Here is a 22,972-nt window from a genome sequence, read left to right as displayed (position 1 = left end):
TTTCCAAAGTGGCTGTGCCAGTTTGTGCTCCCACCAGCAATGGAGGAGTGCTCCCCTTTCTCACTCATATATGGATTTTAGATCTAGAGCAAAGAAGTAGCTGCCTACAATCCACAACACCAGAGAAGCTAGGAAACAAGAAAGACCATAAGAGAGACATCCATGGTCCCCCACAAAAGGGGAAAGAGACAAGATCTCCTAAGCTAATGGGAAACATGGGGGAGGGGAAAGGGAGTTGTTATGATAAATCTTTCCGCCAAAAGCCACCCAAGTCCTACCGCCACGTGAGCAGTCTCTACCAGCCGCCTGAGTTCTGCCCGCCCAGTTAGGGCCCAAATTAATGCACAGAGACTTGTATTATGTACAAATGCTGATTGGCCAATGACTAGGATTCCTCATCTGCTAGCTCAGTCTTAATTATCTTAAATCTATATATTTTTATAAGACTTACCTTATTGGACGCCTTCCATTGGCGTCCCCTCTAGCCGGTGGATCACATCACGCCACTGGAGGAAGAGCAGAGGGGAAAGGGGATAATAAACAGTACTTTATTTATCATCCAGTAAGACAAACACATACACAAAAGCACTTCCCCCATCAGAGAGTTAGAAGAAAGAGAAGGGGAGAAGAGGAGGGGAGAGGACATGAGGGAACAGGAAGATCTAGTCAGGGGAAGAATAGAGGAGAGCAAGAAAAGAGATACCATCATAGAGGGAGCCATTATAGGCTTACAGACAAATCTGGCACTAGAGAAATGTGCAGAGATCTACAAGGATGGCCCCAACTAACAATATAAGCAATAGTCAAGAGGCTACCTTAAATGCCCTTGTCCGGCAATGAGATTGGTGTCTACCATATATGCTATCCTAGTGCCCTCATCTACTAGCTGATGGAAGCACTCGCAGACACCCACAGCTAAACACTGAGCTGAACTCTGGAATCCAGTTTTAGAGAGGGAGGAGTGATGAGCAAAGGGATCAAGACCAAGCTGGAGAAACCCACAGAAACAGCTGACCTGAACAAGGGATTGCTCATGGACCCTAGACTGATAGCTGGGAAACCCGAATAGAACTGTAGCAGACCCCCTGAAGGAGGAAGTCAGTTTGGAGAGCCTTCATCCAGTAGCTGATGGAAGCAGAAGCAGACAACACAGCTAAACACTGAGCTGAACTCTAGAATCCAGTTGCAGACTGGGAGGAGCCATGAGCAAAGAGGTCAGGACCAGACTGGGGAAACCCACAAGGACAGCTGACTTGAACAAGGGGTTGCTCATGGACCCCAGACTGACAGCTGGGAAATCAGAATAGACCACCCCCTGCGGGAGGATGTCAGTTTAAAGGTCTAGGCAATCTATGGGGCCTCTGGTAGTGGATCAGTATTTATCCCTAGTATACGAATGGACTTCAGGAGCCCTATCCACATAGAGGGATACTCTCTCAGCCTAGACACATGGGGAAGGGTCTCGGCCCTGCTCCAAATGATATGACAGACTTTGTACATCCCCAATGGAAGGCCTCACCCTCCCTGGGGAGCAGAAAGGGGTTGGGATGGGGACAGAGGATGAGGGGAGGGGAGGGAGAGAGAACTAGGATTGAGATGTAAAAGAAGCTTGATTCTAATAATAATAAAAACATCTATTTCCAAAAAAAAAAGCTACTGGAGACTATTTTTCCTGTGTATGTTTGTGGTGGGGGGCATAGGTGTACAGGTATAACTTTCCCATATATGCACATGTAGAGGACAGAGGTCAACTATTGAGGAATACAAATGGAATCAGAGATAGGTTATTAACCAGTACTTTATTAGTGATATACTCACATGAGAGAACCAGTGACCAGGTTGGCACTCTGTGCTGTTCTGACCCAGAATGCTTCCCAGTGCTGGTTCCAGAGAGAGAGAGAGAGAGAGAGAGAGAGAGAGAGAGAGAGAGAGAGAGACAGACAGAGAGAGACAGAGACAGAGAGAGACAGAGAGAGAGACAGAGAGAGACAGAGAGAGAGACAGAGACAGACAGAGACAGACAGAGAGAAAGAGAGAGTTCTGGCTCCCCTTGCTCTTATCTATACCCTGCTTTGTACCCGTGACCACACCTAAATGGGCATAGTCAGCAGTACCTGTAATCAGGGTCTCTCAATACAGTCAACAGTAGGTTTCTTCTTCAATTGCTGTTCACCTTATATTTTGAGAGTCTTTCATTGAACATGAGTCCACCATTCCAGTTAATCAATAAACCCCTGGGACCTGCCTGTCTCTGCCTGTCCCAGCACTGGGTATAGGAGTGAACACCACCATACCTGGTTTTTCCATGGATGCTGGGGAATTGAACCCAGGCCATCACCCTGAAGGATCAAGTACTTTGTTCACCGAGTCATTTCACCACCCTACCTCTTTCTTCTTAATAAGTCACTTGATCACTTACAGACTCAGAATTCATCCATTCACCATTCTTTAAATGGCTCAGAATACATCCATTATCTACTCCAGCAGGTTAGCCACTATAAAGGACGGAATCCAAGCTATCAGCAGAGCATGCCAACTGTGCTTAGAAATAAGCCACAGCTAAAATAAGAGACTGCTGGATTATTGTTGATGTTCTTCAATCCAGGAACCATCAAGTATCCTGTCCCAAGCCCTTTCAAAGCAGACTGCTATCCTTATGATGCTCTCAAAGACTACCACAGTTTAGTGTCAAACCTGGGCTGATAACTCAATCTACTTACTGACAGTCCAGAATCATTTAGCTATTCTCTATTCTAACATTTACAGCAAGACATGAGTACTATGATATCAAATACAGTTAAGGAAGCCAAATTAGGCAGCATTGCAAAGTATCTAACAACACACCCAACCATCATGAAGTGCTGTGTATTGATGATTACAAAGTGGAGTCAGAGATAGGTTAATAACTGGTAGTTTATTGGGGGAAAATACTCACGCAAGGGAACCAGTGAGCTCAGCCAAGCAAGAGAGAGCCTTGTGTGCACCTCCCTCCTTCTTAAACCCTTGTTAAGTACTGTGACCACACCCAAGCAGGCATGGTCAGCAGTACCTCTAATCAGGGTTTCTCCCTACAGCTATGGATTACCAGCAAATAACAGATTGGGCCAAAAGCCTAGAAGAAGGTATGGTTCAGTACATACTGGGTAAAAGGTGATTCTTGGACTCAGAAAGCCTAGTTTTCATCCAGTTAACCCATCTTCCTATACAAGCTGAAGTTACCAGTGTCTCAAAAGCTGTAAAATGTGGCTGATTTGATGTAAAAGGTCACAGGGCTGTTCTGATGTGTGCTTGCAATCCCAGCGCCTGGAAGGTGGGGGCAACAAGTCATGAGTTCAGGGCCAACATGAATTACATAATGAGATATAGGCCAATTTGTGTGTGTAAGAAGACATGCTATATTAAAAACATAAAATAAAGCTAAGACATCTTTTCACTCTAGACAATTCTATGATTTCAAAAATAATGTAAACTAAGAATTTTCTGATTAAATTACCTCTGTTTTACACAGATTCCCCCTTCTCATGATCAGTAGTTTTAATTACGGATTTAATTACCAGTTTTAAGTTCTGAAGAGCCTTTATTTACTTACTTTTAAAAAATTGACTTTATTTTTAATTGTGTGTATGTGTGTGGGTCAATGTGTAAGTGCAGTGCCTATACAGTCCAGAAGAGAGTGTCAGATCCTGTGAGCATGTGGATGTGGGTGCTCGGAACTGAACTCAGGTTCTCTGCAAAAATAACACTATATGCTCCAAACAATGAGACAGCTTCCAGCCCCCAAGAATGGCCTTTATATTGAGGAATGATCAAAAGCTTTTGGCACTAGGCAGGTGTGGCATTAACTTCTGGCTCTGCCATAGTAATCATACAACTTCACAGAAGATGTTGCATTCCCTGAGAATGTTTGCTCCTCTGAAAAGTGAAGCTAAGCATCTCTAAGTGTGGAAATTCCCCTGGCTCCCAGGGGGCACTGGATCCTCCCAGCTTTCAGTAGACCTCCATGCTGGCTGTTTTGATTTGATTTCTTTCTCAGTCACCAAAAGACCCTAAATGAATCATGTTTAAATCGTTCTCCATTTATTTAACACACATTTTACCAAAAATACAGCAAATACTTAAGAAAACATTACTATGATATTCAGTCTAATGAAAAATATTGGGAATTAAGTAACAGTGAACGATACAAAATCATTTCTTTAACTTCACTCCCAAATCGGGGTGAGATAGGACAGCTGAACAGCAGATGACTAACTCAGACCAATCTATCTAGACTTACAACCAATCCGAGAAATACTTTTTAAATTATTGTAGTGTACACACATTAACAATGAAGCCATAAATGTTGTTTGCTTCTGAAAGGCCCCCAAACTGAATATTAAGGACAATCTTAGAGACTGTTTTCAAAAAAAGTACATCAAAATGTTCAAGAAGATTGTTTGTGAATAATGAAACACCATTTCAAAGCCAAGAGTGAAACTGCAGCCTGGCTCACTTTACAGTTCTCATGTTATTAACTCAATAGGTTTATTTAAAAATCTTTCTGATCTCTTTCTCTTAGTCATTGAAAGCAAATTCTTAGAAGTAATAAAAAAAAGAAAGAAAGAAAAAGAAAACCCATAGAGCGTTTCATTTTCTATTAAGTACCATCCATATACCTAACATCAATAAAATATGACAGCCCAGGACCCAACTGCAACTGCCCTTATAGTATTCTAATGCCTTGCCCACTCCATGCACAGAACAAACACCAAAACCAGTGGGAAGGGAGATCAGTCAGGAAAAGTAAGAGTTTAATCCAAGGACCTAACACTACCAGATTAAAACTTTAAAATCATAAAACTTTATTAAAAATAAATATAATTGACTTAAGAGGCATGAAGAGAGTGATTATTTCTGCCCTGTTGAGTGCCTGGAATCATTGAGGCAATAATGTTTACCAAGTTCTTGAGAATTTGCAATGATCCCAAATCACTGCTGCATGTAAGTGATATGCACAGCCTCACTGAATACTTAAGGCAATCTTAGTTACAGGAGAGGAAACCAATATTCTATGAATTCAAATAATTTGACCGAAATACACATTAAATCAACAATGAAGACTATGGACACAGGATTAGAATTCCGACAGGTCATGTAACTTTCATTGATAAATGCATATATTTACTGCTTTAATAGATACCCTTTTTCTAGACAAATGTTACTGTGATAGAAAAAAATGGCTATGAATTCTTAGTCATTCTGCCCATTGTGAGGTAGAAGTGACTTTTCTCCCTTTGAATGGAGGTTTGCCTTTAAGTCTCGTTTGACTCATTCTGACAAGGAGGCAGTGATTGAGTTGCTTTCCAGACTGGCACTGACAAAAGCTGCTTTTGCTACCACTAGGAGGCCAGAACATCCTCCAAGTCCTACTACAGTACAGGGAGAAGTTAAAGCCATATAGGAGGTCACATGGTCAAAAGCAAAAACATATTCAAGAGTCCCAGTAACCACCAGCAAATGTGAGTTTTCACAATATCACTGTAGCCCAGACCAACACCATAGAAGCCGAAGAACAAAGCAGAAGAGTATGGTCAACTGAGCATAGGAGGAGGTAATAAATGGTCATTGTTGAAAACCATTCAGCTATTGGAGGCATAGGGAGAAGTATTACAGCATGAGATAACCTAAAGATTTGGAATATTATTCCTGAAAAGAGTCTGCTTAGTATAATAATACAGAAAAATACAACTCAAAAGAGAAATCATCTGAGATATTTAAAACATGTTTGACAACTGCTGTTTTATGGGAAATAAATCTCAAATTGTAAAATAAACCTTAAAGAGAAAGAGATACAACAGGGCAGTTTTACCCCAGGTACCAACTCAATGACATCTTTTACAATCTAATTGAATGCTATCTTTTCTTTCTCAGCTGCTCACTAAAATCAGGGTAAACCATGTGACCTTTTTCTATTCATTCAACTATGTGTTCATGTATATATTTAAGAAGTATTTTCCATTGTGGATCAATTCCTGTGTTAACTTTGAGGGTTGTTCATAAAATTAAGAAACCTACCTGTAACACCTTTTTGTTGTTAAAAAAAGGAACAATTTCTTGCTTGATTAATTCCTACTTATTCTGTAGAGAGTAAAATGGAACTTAGAAATTTAAAGGGTGGTGGGCAGAGGGCAATAGAGGTCTTGCCAATATTTTCAACTTTCACAATTAGTTTATGCTGTAGAGAATGTGGAGAAAGGGGAACGCTTCTCCATTGCTGGTGGGAGTGCCAACTCATAAGCCACTTTTGAAATCAGTATGGCAGTTTCTCAGGAAAATGGGAATCAGTCTACCACAAGATCCATCAATTCCACTCTTAGGCATATACCCAAAAGATGCACATTCACACAAGGACGTCTGTTCAATCATGTTCATAGCAGCATTATTTGTAATAGCCAGAATTGGAGGCAACCTAGATGCCCCTCAACTGAAGAATGGATAAAGAAAATGTGGTACACAATGGAGTACTACTCAGCAGAAAAACAGCAATGGAATCTTGAAATTCTCAGGCAAATGGATGGAACTAGAAGAAACCATCCTAAGTGAGGTAACCCAGTAATGAAAAGTCAAATATGGTATGTACTCACTCATATATGGATTTTAGACATAGAGCAAAAGATTACCAGCCTACAATCCACACCTCCAAAGAAGCTAGGAAACAAGGAGGACCATAAGAGAGACATACATGGTCCCTCAGAGAAGGGAAAAGGGACAAGATCTTCTGAGCAAATTGGGAACATGGGGGAGGGGAGGGGAGATAGGAGAAAGAGAAGAGGAGAAGAGGAGGACATGAGGGAGCAGGAAGGTTGAGTAGGGGGAAGGATAGAGGAGAGCAAGAAAAGAGATACCATAATAGAGGGAGCCATTATAGATTTAAAGAGAATTCTGGCACTAAGGAAATGTCCAGAGATCTACAAGGATGACCCCAATTAACAATATAAGCAATAGTCAAGAGGCTACCTTAAATGCCCTTCCCTGATAATGAGATTGATGACTACCTGATATGCCATCCTAGAGCCTTCATCCAGTAGCTGATAGAAGCAGAAGCAGACACAGCTAAACACTAAACTGAACTCCTGGAATCCAGTTGCAGAGAGGGAGGAGTGGTGAGTAAAAGGGTCAAGACCAGGCTGGCGAAACCCACAGAAACAGATAACCTTAACAAGGGGGAGCTCATGGACCCCAGATTGATAGCTGGGAAACCACCATAGCCACTGATCCAGATCCCCTGAACAGGGCTGTCAGTGAGGAGTCCCTTTTAATCTATGGGGCCTCAGGCAGTAGATCAGTATTTATGCCTAGCATACAAATGGAATTTGAGAGCCCATTCCACAAAGAGGGATACTCTCTCAGCCTAGACACACAGGGGAAGGCCTAGGCCCTGCTCCAAATGATATGGCAGACTTTATAGATCTCCCATGGAAGGCCTCACCCTCCCTGGGGAGAAGATAGGGGTTGAGATGGGGGTCCATAGGGGGCAGGGGAGGAGGGGAGTGATAGATAACTGGGATTGACAAGTAAAACAAGCTTGTTTCTAATTTAAATTAAAAATAGGGAAAACAACTCAAAAGAAAAAGGAAAGGAAAAGAAAAGAAAGTATTTAACATCCTTAGCCACCAGGGAAATGCAACTCAAAAAAACCTTGAGATACCATCTTACACCAACCAGAATGGCTAAAATCAAAAGCACCCATGACTGTCTATGCTAGAGAGGATGTGGAGAAAGGGGAACACTCCTCCGTTGCTGGTGGGAGTGCGAACTTGTACAGACACTTTGGAAATCAGTATGGCAGTTCCTCAGGAAAATGGGAAGCAGTCTCCTTCAAGATCCAGCAATTCTACTCTTGGCCATTTACCCAAAGAATGCACATTCATACAACAAGGACACATCTCCAACATTTTTAATAACTCTGAGATACCATCTTACTCCTGTAAGAATGGCTAAATTAAAAAACACCAATGACAGTTTATGCTAGAAAGGATGTGGGGAAAGGGGAACTCTCCTCCATTGCTGGTGGAAGTGCCAACTAGTAAGCCACTTTGGAAATCAGTATGTCGGTTCCTCAGGAAAATAGGAATCAGTCTACTACAAGATCTAGCAATTCCACTCTTAGGCATATACCCAAAGGATGCACATTCATACAACAAAGAAATCTGTTCACCTATGTTCATAGCAGCATTGTTTGTAATAGCCAGAACTTGGAAGCAACCTAGATGCCCCTCAACTGAGAATTGAAGAAGATGTGGCACATTTAGACAATGAGGTATTATTCAAAAAATACAAACAATGAAATCTTGAAATTCGTAGGCAAATGGATGGAACTGGAAGAAAACATCCTGATACCCAATCACAGAAAGACAAGCAGGGTATGTACTCATTCATATATGAATATTAAACATAAAGCAAAGGATTATCAGCCTACAATCCACACCACCAGAGAAACTAGGAAACAAGGAGGACTCTAAGAGAAGAACACATGGTCTCCCAAAAAAGGGGAAGGTGACAAGAGCCCCTGAGCAAATTGGGAGCCTGGGGGGTAGAGGAGGGAGGTGGGAAGGGGAGAAGAGGAAAAGGGGAGGAGGGAGGAGAACAAGAGGGATCAGGAGGACTGAGACAGGGGAGGAATAGAAAAGGTCAAGAAAGGAGATACCTTGATAGAGGGATCAGGTATAGGTTTGAAAAAAGGTCTGGAGAAATGTTTGGGGATCCACAGGGATGACCCCAACTAAGAATATAGGCAGTGGTAAAGAGGCTGCCTTTGATGCCCTTCCCCTATAATGAGATTGATGACTACCTTGGTTGCCATTCCTAGAGCCTTCATCCAGTAGCTGATGGAAGCAGTAGCAGGCACCCACAGATAAACACTGAGCCATATTCCTGGAATCCAGTTGTGGAGAGGGAGGGGGGATGAGCAAAGGAGCCAAGACAGGGCTGAGGAAACACGCAGAAACAGTTGACCTGACCTAGTGAGAGCACGGAGACCCTAGTCATAAAGCTGGGGAACCAGCATTGCACCAAACCAAGCCCTCTGAATGTGGGTGCCAGCTAGGAGGCCTGGGCAGTCTATGGGACCTCTAACAGTGGAGCCAGTGTTTATCCCTAGTGCACAAATGGACTTTGGGAGCCCATTCCCTATGGAGGGATACTATTGCAGCCCAGATACACGAAAGACGCCCTAGGCCCTCCCCCAAATGATGTGAAAACTTTGATGGCTCCCCATGGAGGGCCTCACTATCCTTGGAGAGTGGGTCAGGGATGTGTGTGGGGGGGGGGTCAGTGGGCAGCATGGGAGGATGGGAGGGCGAGGGAATGAGAGAATTGATATGTAAATTAAGATTGTTTCTAAAATAAAAATATATATAAAGTGAAAAAAAGAAAGGGAAGGTAAATGTTAGTTTGTCTTTGGGTACCATAGTTTAAGTAACTTTAGCCTTCAGCAAATGCTCTGAAGTCATGAGCCCAGAAAGCCTCATTCATTATCATTAAGAAAATGAGTATTTTCAAAGCAATACAGAGAAACCCTGTCTCAAAAAAAAAACTAAATAAATAAATAAATACAATGACTCTAGGGGCTAGGGAGACAGACAGCTCAGTGGGATAAGATCCCAAGCTCCCACACAAAAGTCAGGCATAATAGCACACACCTGTAATCCCAGTCATGAAGAATGGAGCAAGGGTGATGCTCAGAGCTCTGTAGCCAGGCAGGCTAACCAAAACGATGAGTCCCAGGTTCAATGAGAGACCCTATGTTAAAAAAAAATTCAAAAAGAAGGTGTAAAGTGACCAAAAAGGATGCCTAACATCAATCTCTGGCTTCTACATGTGCATTCACAGGTGCACAACACACACACACACACACACACACACACACACACACACACACACACACACCTCCCACATATGTGACCCCCCATCACCAACACTCACACGTAAAAGAAATTATGAACCTATCTGAGCTTGGTGGCATAGACCTATAATTCCAGAATTTGAAAGCTAGCTGGAAGAACCACCCTGAGCTTGAAGCCAGCATGGGCTATTTAATGAGTTCTAGGAAAGCTTCAGCCCTACAGTGAGATTTTTGTCTGAAAAACAGAAAAGAGGGATAAAAAATGGAAAGGAGGAGGTAGAGAAGGAAAAGAAAGAAACAGAGAGGGAGAGATAGTAGGTTAACTGTACTGAATAAGTTAGGGGAATAGAAAATGATACTGCACTGATTATCAATTACAATTAAATTTATAAATAGAAACTATCACTATTAATTTTCTGGACATGTGTAACAATAAGGTCAGGGCAACACATTGTCACCTGCTCCCTTAAGCTTCAGGCATGCTGCAAAAGCACCAGTTAAAAGTTGCTTCTATATGAGGCAGCTGGTGGAGAAGTGGGGAGGAAAGGCAGAGGGCAGTTAGCACTGAGTCCCTTACTGTGACCTTCAGGATGGCTTTGCCTTATGCCCCAAAGTCTGAGCGTCTAAAGATGATATGGGACCGGACTCTGAAACACACACTGTCATAGTTTTTTGGCATTACTTCTTTCTTGTGGGTTTCTCCCCAACCATCATCCAACCCCATTGTCAGCTCCTAATTGAATACTGTGGTTTTGACCCAGTCTGTAATTCTTCAGTTAGCAGAATTAATCTGCTGCAAGGAAAAATGCACATTACATATAGTGAAGTTAATAAAGTAGCTTAAAGGGTAAAATAAAAATAAAATCCAGTGCCCATGAATATGTTATTGTAGGCTTCCATTTGGGTGATGACTTTTGTGACTGTTGCTTTTTAGGTTTTTGTCATTATTGTTAGGGTTTGCTTGTGTATTTGTTGAGACAGGTGTAGCCTTGACTAGCCTGGAACTTACAGTATAAATCAGGCTAGCCTCTAACTCACACAGATCCATTTGCCTCTGTCTTTAGAATGCTGGGATTAAAAAGTGTGTACCACAAAAAAAAAAAAAGTTGCTTCTAGTTGCTAGTGAAGCAAGCTTCTGGGACCCCCCACCACACCATGTGTCTTGTGCGTGCCTTTCCCTTTGTGTGCCCTCAGACATGAAGAGACTGTGACGGCCAGACTGAATAGTGATCAAAGTGCCCTGGCTTCTTACTCAGAAACACTAACCATGGCAAAGGAAGCAGACCAGAAAACAGGCAAACCCTGTGCCTATAAAATAAATTAATTGCTGTAAGAGAAACTGGGGTATATTTTCTTATGAATACTAACCCTAGCAAAAGCGAGATCTGGGGGATCATTTCCTTTGCTTACATCCAGAGCTACCTAAAGCTGAAGCAAGGATCCTCAGTAGACAGCCATTGAGTCCCTTTTATCCTCCCACTGTCAGGGATGAAAGACCCCCAAGCCTCAAGTGCAAAGGAGCTCCAGGCACTGACTTTTCCAAACAATAAAAATCAAAACCCAAAAAAGACTGCAAGCTCGCTTTGAAATATGGAAAAACCAGGCTTCTCAGAATGGCTACTTCCCAGACACACTAATGCTTTAAAGACAAAAACAGGTTGTCATATTTGTTAGGATGAATAAAAAGCCTAGAGCAGGGCTGTCAAGCCTCTCTTTTTATGCACAAGAACACCATCCCAATTCCTTCCACCTTGGAGGCAAATGAGAGCAGAGAGATGAATGATGGGAAATTCTTGGCAAGATCAGGGAAAAAGCCATAATGCCACTGTAGGGTGGTACACAGGGCCCAGGATAGAGGGACATCAAGGATGAGGACAGGTTCTGGGGCTCTTGTAGGCTTGCCATTTTAATGTGGCATTCAAACAGACAACACAGAGAAGTCAAGGGAAAATTAGGAGAGAAAGGAAAAGGCTAGAGCTTGGGAGGAAGAATATGAAAAGAGCAAGTTCAAAGGTCGTAGGGAAGGTTCAAAGGAAAGCAAGGAAGACTTACAGCTGCTGCTTGCTACATAGTGGCAGAGGTTCAAGATGATGTCAATTCAAGATGAGGTCAAAGGAGTCATTTTGAGTGAGATTATGAGAGAGTTGATAGGATTTCATTCTTGGTTTGTTGAGGAGTGCCTTAAGCAGAGGTCTAATGTCTAATGTGGCTGCTGGGTTGGGAAGGTTGAAGCAAAATGAATAGTTAAAAGGACATTAAAATAATACTGGGTGTTCTGGGGAATTCTATTGCATCTCAGTTTCATTGCAAAATTATTATTTTACTTCCAATAATGCTAAAAAAAACTTCATATAACTTTATAATAGAATTCTCTTACATTCTTCTCTTTTTGCTATGATCTTACTTACACTTATGCCACAAATCCCAAAATACATTAGAATTTTTGCTCTAAAGAAACATGTCTTCCAATGAAATATAAGAAATTTTAATTTTTGATATTGTTGATCAGGCAAAAACTCCCATTGGTATGTTTTCATATGCCCCACTTACTTCTCCCATTATGACCACAATTAAACATATTTTTGTGTGTCTATATGTATCTTGGTATATCTGGGTATACATATTTATGCAGGTGCACAAAAGTATGCATGTAGAAAAGTCAGAGGACAAGCTAAGGTATCAGTCCTAGACAAGTCTTCTACTTCTTTGTTTGAAACAAGGTCTCCCATTGGCTTGGGATTTCACCATTGGCTGGCCAGGGAGCCTCCTGCCTATCTCTGGCTCTTCATCTTACCATTGCAAGGATTTCAAGCATGCACCATTCTGCATGGCTTTTACTCTGATCTGAGAATCACTCAAGTCCTGGTTTTGTGAGGCAAGTGCTTTACTGCCTGATCCATCCCCCTAACCATTAGCTTTAATTGTGAAGACATTTCTCAGAGCTGGTTTGAAATCCTAGTCTGCTAATTCTGTCACTTTTATCATTCCTAGATCTGACCCTATTGTCTGATTTACTTTCTGAGTCACATTTTTTGTCAGTCTAGGGAAGAGGGTCTGATTTTCTTTCTGATTAGATCCTTGACTTTCTTGTTCTAGATAGTACTGAAGTCTGTGGGTAAACATTTCCTGCAAATAGACGGTATTTAAAAGGTTTATTTTAACCAATGTGAAGGCAGACCTAGCACAGATTTTATTTTACAATCAGTCTAGTCCTCCTATGATATAAACCTCCTGGAGGGTCCCCTGAGTGCATAGATACTTTATCCAGCCAACTCTGTACAGTTGAAACCTAAATAGTTCTCACCTTTCTGTGAGATCCAGTAACTACAGAGTTCACCACTAACCAGACCATGGCCAAACCTTGGTCATGTGCAGGGACATTTAATGAGGATTCTAGAAGAATTCTATGCATGTTTTTGAAGCCATCTTAAATATTACTGTCCCTTCTCTGATGCTTTCTGCCACAGCTCTAATGTCCCAACTCTCCCCAAGTTCCAACACTCATCCCTTCAACTCAGAGCTCTTCATGGGGATTCAGAGGGGTTCCCATCTCTATGGGACAGCCCAGAAAGTGCCTTCTAGGTCAGAGCTGGAGCAATTTTGATATCACCATGTTTGTTGTCTTCCTCTCATTAAGCATGGGCTAACAGTGCCAATTCCCCAACAGCCTGAAACTATTTTAATACTCAATCTGTTTTTAGGGCTTTTATTATTATTAAATAATAGGGAAGCAAAAGTAAATCTCAAACCAGAAATATCTGTCCACATGTTTCTCATTTATAAATGAAGCAACAGATTCTCAGGGAGGAACTGCCACTCAGTCAATGTCATACAAGTGCTCATTAAACTCAGGTCATATATTTATTTCCTAACTCCAAGCACAGTGTCTATTCTGTCCTTTAACATGGTGCATCCTACGTGATGGCATATGTGGGTTAGTAGATTCATTTCCTAGAGCTGTAACAAATTATCACACATGAAACAGCTTAAAACAACAAATGTATTGCAAAGAACAGAAATCCAGAGTGAAGGTATTGACAGTGGTGTTCATTCTTTCTAATTCTCTCCTTGCTTTTGTTGTGTATTTACTATTCTTGGAGTCACTTCTATTATAGATACAGCATTCTGATTCTGCCTTGTCTTTATGGGCCCTTTTGTTGATGCCTTCAGCTTTTCTAAGAGTAATAGTCACTGGAATTAGCACCCATCTTTTAAAACAAAATGAATCAAACTCTGAGTCTTTGATGCATCTGTAAAGACCCTTTTCTCCAAGTAGGGTCCTATCCACAGGTATTGGAGATGTCTTTTTTTTTTTTTTTTTGAGAAGTGGCACAAGTTGACTACTAGCCACAGATAAGAAGGCTAAATACTGCAGCCAAGGTCATGTTCATGAGTTGGAAATGTACAGTTCATATAAAAAAAAAAAACAGACTCTGAAGCTGATTCCTGATGGGTCTATTTTAGATATTTTGAAAGAGTTTTCATTTGGAGACTTAGGAATATGAGGAAAAATACCAAAGCAGGTTGATCATGCTCCATTTCCTTCCAACGTAAGCATGTTACTCACCCCAAACCTTCTCACTGTTTTCTGCCTCATGCATAAACACCACTGCTAACTTGGTTGAAGCTCTTCAAATGTGACAACAATGCTGGCTTTCCTTTTATTTAACCCCTTCTTTCTCTAATAGTTCAATCAGGCATGATGGTAGGCTTTAGTCCTAAAAACACTGGTGTAGTAAGAAAAATAATTGTTGACAAGACCTTATCTGTAACAGAAAAAATGTCAGTGATGTAAAGGTGTATTTACTCAGGGACCCAATGCAAGTGTGTCCTTAGAAGCATTGTGTGTGTGTGTGGGGGGGCTGTTTTGTGATATCTAATTCCTACTTAGCTGCTATTTCTCACTTGCCAGGAACCTTTGTTTTTTTCAAATGAACTCTTTTAAAATATTTTTCCAACTTTCTCAACAAGTTTATATGGTATGTTGTGAGACAAACAGTAAGATTTATCTCATAAGAAAAAAAAAAAAAAACAGCAGCCGGGCGTTGGTGGCGCGCGCCTTTAATCCCAGCACTCGGGAGGCAGAGGCAGGCAGATCTCTGTGAGTTCAAGGCCCGCTTGGTCTCCAGAGCGAGTGCCAGGATAGGCTCCAAAGCTACACAAAGAAACCCTGTCTCGAAAAATCCGAAAAAAAAAAAAATCAATGTAACTTAGTGAGTGGGTGGTAAAGGCACTCCTAAAAAAAAATCAACCCAGCACCCATAATTTCCCAATAAGCCTAGAACATGACCCTGAGACCCTTAAATAATCATTTAAAACCGCATTTGCTGTGAAAACATACCCAGAACAGAGCCCTTAGAGCTTTAAATAATGGTCTGAAACTTCATTTACTATGAACATCCACAAGATTGTAATTAGGAACACATCTTTAAACCTGCATTTCACCTGGGCTATAAGTCCTACTGGGCACTGGACAGAGGCAGTTAATTTGGTTTGCTTTATGATCTGGACCAAACACAAACATTAAGTGAGGTCAAACAGAACACCCACTGGCAATCCTCACATCTCCAAAGCTGATTTAAAAGAAACAGGGAAATTGAGTTGAATAGGAACCGCACAAACAGAGGCTCATTTTTAATGAAAAAGAAAGCCTGCCAATACCAATTCCCACTGTGCCACAGACACCCCAAACTCGAATGGAATATAACAGCCGACAAATACAACTGCCCCCCCGTAACAACATGGAAGCGGGAATGATTTAGAAGAATATTGACTCAGTACACATAAAATTAGAATCCTGGTTAGAAAAGGTGCCCAGAGTAAGACAATAGGAGGTAGGCAAAGGAAGTTACACATACAGCTAAAGTAATCAGAGGTGAGCCTAATACAAAAAGCATCACAGAAAACTGATCATAAAATGAAAATAGAGATTAGACTCCTCAATTTATAGATACTTACAGAAAGAGGTGGTCACTTAAAGTCATAGTAGTGAAGAAATATGGGAGCACAGCCCACAGCTTTTACTTTATTAAGTGTGTGTGTGTGTGTGTGTGTGTGTGTGTGTGTGTGTGTGTGTGTGTGTGTGTGTGATTTTTCCCAAGTTCACAGCTGGCTATTCCTATTCTTCCCCTTCCCCAGCAGGCTATATCTCACCCAACCTGTATTCCTGTTAGGAAAGTCAATTAACTTTATTTCTCTTGTGCTCACTTCTCTGAACTCCAAACCTAAAGTCAATGGTTTATGTTTAGGTTTCACAAGCATCTCAAACTTCACATGTGAAAAACCTTAAGTCCCAAAGCCTATTCTTCCCAGGATAGACTTTCTCCTTCCCAGCTGAACCCCAGCTGCTAGCCAGAGTGAACTCTCACCTGACCAGTTCCTACAGCTGCAAGCCAAGACATAATTTGTGCTATTATCTTTTCTTTATCCTACCCTCCATGGAGTCTATGGGTAAAATCATTCAAGTATCTCTATCCATTTTCACTTCTATATTGGTGGTCTATGCCATCAATATTTCTCATAAACGCTGCCTACTAACCTCTCTGTTAGGATTTCTTAGACTAAGTTATTTGCCACACAGAATCCAGAGTAATCTTTTCAGAAAATTCCATTTAGAAGGATAATCAAGCCCCTCCTCATGGCCCACAAAGACAGACATCATTTGGCTGTTTAGTTCTCTTACCTCACATTATGCTACCTTCTGACTTGCCCCCATTCCTGGAGTCACGCTGCACTCTAAATTCCTCCATGCTTTTTCCACTTCAGAAACACTAGGCATGCTTCTCTCTTTATTGGGAGTGCTCTTTCCAGTTTGAAAGGCTGGTTTCATTTATACTTCGGTGTTCCTATTTAAAGTCACTTATAAAAATAGACCTTCTTGGACTAGCCATGGAAACAAGGCCTTTGCTTGCTCCTGCTGTCCTTCATGGCAGCAGCTTTAATCGTTTCTGTCATAGCATTTATGATAACCTTTAGACATGTATTGATTTGGCTATTGGTTATCATCCATTATAAGTCTCTCAGCTAAATGCCAAGGGCAATCAAATCTGTCATCCTCTCTGTGTCACTACCATGTCTTCAGCACCAAGCATATAGGATTTGATAAGCGTTCTTCAACATAATGAAAACAAAGGACAATGAGTAACGCTGTTCTCTCCACCCAACGAGGGCAAAGATTACAGGCTTCATTCAATGTCAATATATTTAACTCCATGGGAGGAAGATCACTGCTGAAGGTTGGTAAAACACCAAACTGTCAACTCATATTCTCAGGAGATCCTTGTTAAACAGCATCCCATCTATCAAGGATGAATTAATTTCATCCCTGGCTTGAAGAAAGAACACGATGACATCACCAAGTCTCTTCCAATCTTATGATTATATGAAAAATCCATAAGCTTTTATTCCTACAGCACTCTGATAACAAGGTAATTACCCTTTTAATGAAAAAGGGATCCTTTTGCTATCTATTCTCATTGAATTATAGATCTTATATTTGAATTGGAGCCTAATAGACATCAGGCACAACTACCGGCCTGCTGCCTGCAAGACGAGAATGACACTGTAGGACTCAAATGAAACTGCTGATGGAACATCCTCCACACCTTCAAAAGCAACACATCACTATGAATATCAGGTCTACAGGTATTCAGTGGGTGTCTCCCTCATCTTTTGATCCAGTATCTGACAAAAGAAAACAACACTTCCCTATCTGTTCAGCAGATTTGAATCTACTGTGCAGATTCCCTTAGACTTGTGACTTTTCTCTATCACTACTCTGTTGACCTAGGACAGCAGACTGGACTCAGTCCTAATGGCCCATCAGTTTATGTGTGTAGTGGACTTGTCTGGAACCTCCCACAATTTCCTTGGTGCCTTAAGAACGATCAAAGTCCCCAATATCCATTTTCTCTATTTATGCAACCACAACATTGATTCCCACCTCAGTTCCACCAGAAATCCCTTCTTGGTCTCCTCTGGTTGACAAACACTGCATTCATCAGCAGCAGTTTGGATGAATCCAGCTGATCTATTGCACAAAGTCTATCACTCTCCATACTTCCCCTGTCATATGTTTTTGCATAAAAATTCTTTTTGTTACACACTTAAGACTAAATTTACACTTTTCGTCAAACTTAGTACTCTGTGGTTTCTGTTTATATAATTGTCAGTGTGGAGGCATGATCTTATAAACCTTTAATTTCCAGCTATGGCATTGGAAAACTTCATTGTTTTCAGTTAAGATTCAACATAGATTGACAAATGTAGCTAGCCTTGGAGAGCTGAACAACCTTTTTCCTCTTGAGCATCTTCGAACAAGCATCTTCTATATTCAGTACCCAAGGACATTTCCTTTCTCTCTTTGCTAACACGAAGTACAGTGAGGTTACATTATCTAATAAAAGCCCTTTACTGACAAAGAAGTTTTTGAAAAGTCACTCAAAAAAGGAGCTCTGTCGATAGCTTTATTAAAAGAAAATGTCACATCTTTGTGAAGTTAAACATCTCTGGATTGTGGTTAAAAGTCTGGTCAATTCTAAATACAATGAGAAGTCTTTTAAGAGTCATGTTTTGCTGCAGTTGGCTTAACTATGCAAAAGAGAGGCTACAAATTTAGATTCTCTTGGCCCATCTGACATTTCCTTACCGTGTCATGTAACGATTCTTGAGGGAAAAAAAAAAGCTACAGAATAAGATGAGAGATGGGTTGTTATAGTGAACACCAGATAAAGGAAATTATAGAAATTTTCATACTGAAATCATCTTGTTCAGGCTAACAGAACTAAGATTCTTCCATCCAGATTTCCTGTCTCTATAGCAAAATAACTGAGACTGTGTGATTTATAAGTAACTGAGATCTAATTTAGCCCACAGACCTAGAGGAAGTTGAAGGGTCCAAGAACACATCATTTTCATTTTTTTCAGCATTTACAGAGAGACTTTTCGCTCAATAATAATCTTGTAGAGAGGGTCGCATACAAAACAGGACAAAGCAAGCATGCCAGAAAGCTCCGAATACTATTAAAACAAATTTTGAGAATAACTTCCTAACACATAAGATTTCAAGATATACTATGGCTTTGCTCATGTATGTGATGAAATACTTGACAGAAAGCAACATAAAGGAGGTAGGAATTGTTTTGAATGGTTGCTTGAAGGAATCCTCTATCATGGCAGAGCTGGAACGGCAGTAGGTACCTTCAGGATGGCAAAACCATGAAGCAACTTGCTCAGATCTTCCCAAACTAAGAAGCAGAGAGATTCAGTTCTGAAATGGAGATCTGGAGGCCATCCCAGAAATATCTACTTCCCCTCACTAGACTCCACCTCCTAAAGGTTGAGCCTCTCCAAACACTGCCAACAACTGTGAACCAAGTGCCGGGGTGGGGGGGCATTTCATATCTAAATCATAACAGGAGGACACATTCACCGCCAGAAGGTCCCAGTTTTGTTCATTATTAAAGCAAAAGTGCTTAACTTTTAGTATTGACTAATACTCAAGAAATTATGTTCCCACACAGTATCACCAGGACAATAATTTTGAAGCCTTTCTAATATGTTTGATGGAACATATTAAAAAGCTGTAGCAGGCTTTTCCTTTTGGGGAGGGCTATTAACCAGCTCCCAGTTGATGACATAGAGACTTAGTAGTAGTTTTGTTTACTCAGCTGAGCTTAAGCTTAGTCCTGGCTAGTTCTTTTAAATTAACCTGCTTCTCTTTATATACCTTTTGCCTTGGGACTTTTTACCTTTTCTTTTTATATGTTCCACTTTCCCTGCTTCTTCTACATATGGGTGGCTGGTTGCTGCCTGGCTGGCTGGTCTAGCGTGTCTCTTTCTTTTTCCCTCATTCTCTCTAATTCTTCTCTAGATTCCTCCTATTTATTCTCTCTGCCCACCAGCCCTGCCTATCCCTCTCCTGCCTGGCTACTGGCCTTTCAGCTTTTTAGTAGAACAATCAGGTGCCTTGGGCAGGCAAGGAGAAACAAATGCAGCACATCTTTACATAATTAAACAAATTCAGCATAAACAAACGTAACACAGCTTTACATCATTAAACAAATGGAGCAGAAACAAATGTAACAAACCTTTACACAGTTAAAGTAATGTTCCATAGCATAAACACATGTAACAATTTAACATTACATAGTTAAATATTCCACAGCAGAGAGCAAAATTCAAATTTCCTTAAACTCAGCTCTTTCTCTAAATAAACTATAGCTGTATACTTATCCAGGTACAGAAAAGAGTTCTTAGTATGATGCTCATTATAGCATTGTTCATGACAGTAAAGGCATCAAGATTTACAGAAAGCTCCACCAACAGAAAAGTCTTACATATACATCTGGGGTACTTTAAATAGTGAAGAATCTTTTCAAGGAAAAAAATCTGGGAAGATGACTACATAATAAAAATAGTAAAATCCCACATCTACAGAAAGTTTTAAATGAAGACTTAAAATTGTTAAATTAAAAGTATACACATATAAATGTATATAACTTTCACACTTTAGGCTAAGATAAGGTATAAATGTATTTTAAAAGGTTATTTGGAAATTACTTATTAGTCATTGTTTGATATATTCTTTAAAATACTTTAAACTAGTATGTGTATTATAAATACACGGTTGATTAATTTTAAATAATATATCCTCTATAATAAATGTGGTAACTATAAAATATTCTTAAATAGTTGTTAATCATGTGTAAGAATATATAAAGAATGCTTACAACCCAGGGTAAAAATTAGTAACCCAACTTCAATATGGACAATAAGACTAGAATAGCTCTTTCTCCAGAGAATACATGAAAATGAGTCTAGGAACATACAAAGACCAATTACCACTTGAAAAATGAAAACCAACATCACAAAGAGTTATCACTTTACATCTCCCAGCATGTCTGAAGTCAAAAAGGCACACAAGAACTTGTGCTGATGGTGTTATAAAAATGGTGGAACCCTCAAAATTTTCTGGCAGGAATAGAAAACGGGCTGCTGCTGCAAAGTTTAGCAGCTCCTCGGAAAGTTAAACATGGAGTTAGTATATAAGCCAACAAGCTGGCTAAGTAGAAAAGTCAGGGCATATAGGAAGTAAAAGCAAGAGAGGCAAAACCTAGCAATATGTGCATGTGTGTGAAGTCCCAGGGAATAATGAGCATTTGTGGCTATGGCCATAAAGCTGTCTTATGGGGGAGATTCTTATACTTGAATCAAACTATACATACGTACGTGCATGCGTGCATGCGTGCATGCGTGCATGCGTGTGTGTGTACCAAATGCTTAAGCCACAGGACTATCAATAAAGTATTTAAAATGTTTTAGACAAGTCAATATGATACAAACATCTATTCACTGAAGAGCAGCTATACAGAATATCATATATTTAAGTCATAGAATATCATTCTCCCATAAAAGAGAGTCAACTGATGAAACATGCTACAACATATGAATCCTGGAAACAATATAAGTCACAGAAGTCAGGTACAAATGGATTTATGTAAAGACTACATTTATGTGAAGTTCCCAAAGAAGTAAATCCAGAGACACAGAAAATAGATTCATGTTTGTTGGGGCTGGTTAGTAGGAAAGGGATTGACTGAGAATGGAGAGAGGAAATGTCCTTAACTTAGCAGTGATGGCTGCAGGACTCTGAAGATGCTAAAAACCACGAGTTGCAATTTGTAAAAGGGTGAATTTTAGGACATGTGGATTATTTTGCAATAGATCTGCTATTTTTAAAAAGTTTTTAACTGTAAAAGGCCTTGAAGAGCACCTACAAAGCTGATTAAAGCAATGACAGTCGGAGAGGGGATTAACACATTTTTTGAGAATAAGAAAAGATTTATACATTTCTTATTGCTTATATAATTTAAAATATATTAAAGGGAGTGCTGCATTATGAGAAAAGCATAGTAGAGCATTTTATTCCTTCTAAAGAACAGATATCCATTGCAAAAAATAAGCACTTGAGGGGAGTCCTCTTGGCTCTGCATATATAAAAATGTATAACCCTCTTCTTTTTCTTCCAGGAATTTATGGTGTATACAGCAAAGAAAGCTATGAATGGCTCATCATTAAACAGTGGCATAAATGCTATACAACTAGCCTGTGCCAGCTCTGGAAGCTCCAGGGCAGAGATCCAGGGAAGAGGAGCTGAACTTTCAAAGATCAGCAGAAGGTGGCCAAGCAGAAAAGAGGGAAGGGCAGAGAGGTCGCAGAAACAGCATGAGCAAGGGACTGGAGATGTATGTGCTGGTATATGACATTTTCAGAAAACAGTGATTGAGAGTGGCTGGTACCAGCAGATGTCTGGTGAGGGAGTTTCTTACAGATATTACTGCATGGTGAAATAAAACGGGAAAAGCCTTGCACAGTGCCCTGCTAGGAGCCAGAGGGGTTGAGGACACCATGAGAACACAGTCCACACAACCAACTAAACAGGATTCATAGGGGCTCACAAAGACTACTTGAGTCTGAACTAGGTCCTCTGCATATATGTCATTACGCATGCTGGTGTTCTTGTGAGACTCCTAATAGTGGGAGTGAGGGTGTCTCTGACTCTTTTGCCTGCTTGTGGGATTCTTTTCCTCCCACTGGATTGCCTCATCTGGCCTTGATACAAGGATTTCTGCTTAGTCTTATTGTAACCTGTTATGCCATGTGTGGCATAACATGTTGATATCCCTGGGAGACCTGCTCTTTTCTGAAGGGAAACTGGGGGAGAGGGGAGACACAGGGGAGGGGGTTGGGAAAACTGGAGGGAGGGGAAACTGCAGTGGGGATGTAATGTATGAGAGAATGAAAAAGAACCCCACAAGTTTAGGGAACTAGAGATGTGGTGAGTCAGTGGGTCAGAAGTATTTTCTGTTCTACCAGAGGATCCAGGCTTGGTTTTCAAGCCCAACATCAAGCAGTTTATATCTGTATGTACAGCTCCAGGGAGATCTGATGCCCTTTTCTAGCCTCTACTGATACCTACACATGTACACACAATAAAGAAAGAAAGAAATACATAAATACATACATACATAAATAGAGATAAGCTGATACTCTGTAGACAAGGGAAAAGACAAAGCAAAGAGCAGACCA

The sequence above is a fragment of the Cricetulus griseus genome, chromosome 8, assembly GCF_003668045.3.
Source record: "Cricetulus griseus strain 17A/GY chromosome 8, alternate assembly CriGri-PICRH-1.0, whole genome shotgun sequence".
Taxonomy (NCBI): Eukaryota; Metazoa; Chordata; class Mammalia; order Rodentia; family Cricetidae; genus Cricetulus; species Cricetulus griseus.
This window is presented reverse-complemented; position numbering follows the sequence as displayed.